Source organism: Echinops telfairi, unplaced genomic scaffold, assembly GCF_000313985.2.
Source record: "Echinops telfairi isolate 266 unplaced genomic scaffold, ASM31398v2 ScPeMD7_7469;HRSCAF=8507_1, whole genome shotgun sequence".
Taxonomy (NCBI): Eukaryota; Metazoa; Chordata; class Mammalia; order Afrosoricida; family Tenrecidae; genus Echinops; species Echinops telfairi.
Window position 1 is genome coordinate 61,583,743 of NW_022111373.1, and position 3,505 is coordinate 61,587,247.

Here is a 3,505-nt window from a genome sequence, read left to right on the forward strand (position 1 = left end):
TCATAGCTTAATAATCATGTAAATCAATGTTTTGACACCTTTGTGAGTGTGGGGTCATGCAAATATGGAGTATGAAACTCTTACCTGCGGATTGGTTAGTTTTGCCATCCCACTAGGCTTAAAATACACCATCCCAGTGGTGGAATGGGAAGTATCAATACCATGAAGGAAGAAGAGCACTTCCTTTGGACTCAAGAGCCTATGTTGAGGCCTGTAGCTGGAGAGAGGGACAGCTAGTGAAGATGCGTAACAACAACAGAAAAACAATGAAGCATTGGTAGCATAGCAGCAGAATTTGTACAAGACAGAACAATGGACTTCCAGGTTCAAAGAGCAAGAAAACTGAGTGTTTGAGAGCAGAAAACTTACTGGCCTAATAGGGTGGTTCTGCGCAGGGTTAACACAACTTTGTAACATTTGTTCAAGCAGGATATGGTCAAGATCAAGGGTCCCATGACTAAAGAGAAACATGCAGCAAGCCATTGTCTGATATTTAAAACACGATGACTAGCAGTGGAACACTGTGAAATGTATGATCAGAACACGAGTCCCTCCGATTGGAAGGCACTCTAAATATGACTGAGGAAAAACAAGGGCTGTCTTCTCAAAAAGGAGTCATTTATAATGACACAAATGGAGTCAAGGCTTCGGCAATTTCGATTTCTGATGAGGTATGGCTCAAAATGAGAAGAGGATGTTATAAACACTAATTAATAGTTGGACCACCACTTTTCTGTCAGTTTGTCATGGGTGGTGACTTGTATGTTGCTGTGATGTTGCAAACTATGTCAGTGATATTTCAAATACCAGCAGGGTCACCCAAAGTGAACATGTTTCAGCAGAGCTCCAGACTAAGAAGAAACAGGCTGTCCACTTCAGAGGAATTAGCAACTGTAAATCTAATGAACAGAAGTACAACATTGTCAGAGATATTGCCAGAAGATGACTGAGGAAAAGCTACCTTCTCAAAGTAAAGTCTACCACAATGACGCAAGCGGAGTGAAGCCTGTGGAAGTAAAACCTTTAGAACCTCCATTTGCTGATGCTGGGGCACAACTCAAGAAGAAACAGTTACAAAGATCAAATAATAATTGAACCTTAGAATGTATGAAGTATGAATTTAGGAAATTAGGAGTTGTTAAAAGTGAAATGGAGTGCATATAGATTTCCACTATTTTGAATGGGAAAATCATATAATTTATTATGATGGGATTTTCACAATCAAAAGGAACGGTATTGCATTCACCTTCAAAGTGACATTCCAAGAACTATCTTGAAATACAATTCTGTCTGTGTAGTATAATGTCTATCTACATACAAGGGAATCCAAATCAACACAACTATTATTCACATTTATTCATTAATCACTAAAGCTAGTGATGCAGAAATTGAAGAATTCTACCAGCATCTTCAGTCTTGAAATTGATCAAGCATGCAGTCAAGCATTAGCATTTATTGACAATTAGAATGCAAAAGTTGGAAACAATGGGGAATGAATTGTAGTTAGAAAATATGGTCTTGGTGATAGAAATTAAGCTGGAGACCACACTATAGAATTTTGCAAAAAAAAACAACTTATTTATAGCAATGGACTTCTCCAGATGGAATACACAGAGTGGTGTGTTGACTATATTTTTATGAAGAGACTATGGAGCCGCTCAATACAAACAGCTAAAACCAGGCCAGGGGCCCACTGAGGAAAAGGCCATCAAGTGCTCGTATGTACATCCAGTTGTAGTTGAAGAAAATGAAAATGAGTACAAGAGAGCCAAAATGCAACCTTAAGAACACATTTGATGCATTAAAAACACTAACGACAGAAGAACATCATACATGAAGCAAGAAGAGGAACATTAAAAAGACAGGAGAGAAAAGATCAAAAAGAAGGTCAGAAGGGTCTCTGAAACTTGCTGTTAACTGAGGAGTAGCTACGGCAAATGGAAGAAATGAAGAAGTCAAAAAAGTGTAGAGAAAATTTCAAAGGACTGCTTGAAAAGACAAAGTCAAATGTTATAAGGAAATGTGCAAAGACGTAGTTAAAGAAAAGCAAAAAGAAGAATGCAATCAGCACTTATGAAACGGAAAGAACTAAAACAAAAATTCAAGCCTCTAGTTTCAATATAGAAAAATTCTTTGTGCAAAATATTGAATGATGCAAGAAACATCAAAAGAAGATAGAAAAACTATACAGTCACTGTACCAAAAAGAACTAGTCAACACTCCACCATTTCAAGAGGTAACGAGACTCAATGGTACTAAAGGAAGAAATTTCAGCTGCAATGAAAGCATTAGCAAACAGCAAGGATCCAGGAGTTGATGGAATACCAATTAAAATGTTTCAAGAAGCTGATGAAGCACTGGAAACACATGTCTGTGTCAGGAAATATAGAAGACAACTAATTGGCCAAATGATGGAAAGAGATCCATATTTGTACCTATTTCAAAGAAAAGCGACCCAACAGAATGCACAAATTACAGAACATGAAAGTAAAAATCAGCTACAGATTGTGCAGGGACGATTACAGCAACACACTGACAAGAGATCCTTCAAAAGTCCAGACTGCACTCAGAAGAGGACATGGAACCAGGAATATCATCGCTGACATCAGATGGCTCTTGACTGAAAGTAGAAAATTACAGAGAGATGTTTACTTGTATTTCGTTGCCTATGCAAAAGCAGTCATCTGTGTGGAACTAAACAGATTATAGGTAGTCTTGAGAAGAATAGTAATTCCAGAATACTTCTCGGTGCTCATATGAAACCTGTCTTTGGATCAAGAGGCAACTGTACAAACAGAACAAATGCATACTGCATGGTTTAAAGTTAGATAAGGTGTGCATCAGAGTTGTATCCTCACACACGGTACTCACTATCTGATGAGCAAATAATCAGAGGAACAGGATTATATGAAGAAGGAGGTAGTATTATGTATGGAGGAAGGCTTATTAACAACTTTTGATATGCAGATGACATAACCTTGCTTGTTGAAAGTGAGGAGAATTTGAAGCACTTGCTGATGAAGATCAAGGAATGCAGTGTCTATATAGATTACATCTCAATGTAAAAAAAGATAAAACCATTACAGTTGAACCAACAGGTAACATCCTGATAATTGAGAAAAGATTGTAGTGTAAAGGAGTTCACCTAGCTTGTATTTGAACTATGGGGTTGGTAAACAATTCTGAAAGTATTGTGGATGATCAGAAGAACAAATCTGTCTGGGGGAAGTATAGCCAGAATGCTCCCTAGAGGCAAGGTGGAAAGAGGACAGGGCAAGATCATACAGATTTTTGTTCTGTTGTACATAGTGTTGTTATATGTTGGAACTGACTGGAGGGAAGCTAACAACAACAGCAGCAATAATTAGAATTTGGAATGTATGAGGTATGGATTTAGGAAAATTGAAAGTCATTAAAAATGAAATGGAATGCACAAAGACCAACATCGTAGGCATGAACTAGCTTAAATAGATTGATACTGGCCATGTCAAATCTGAAAATTATA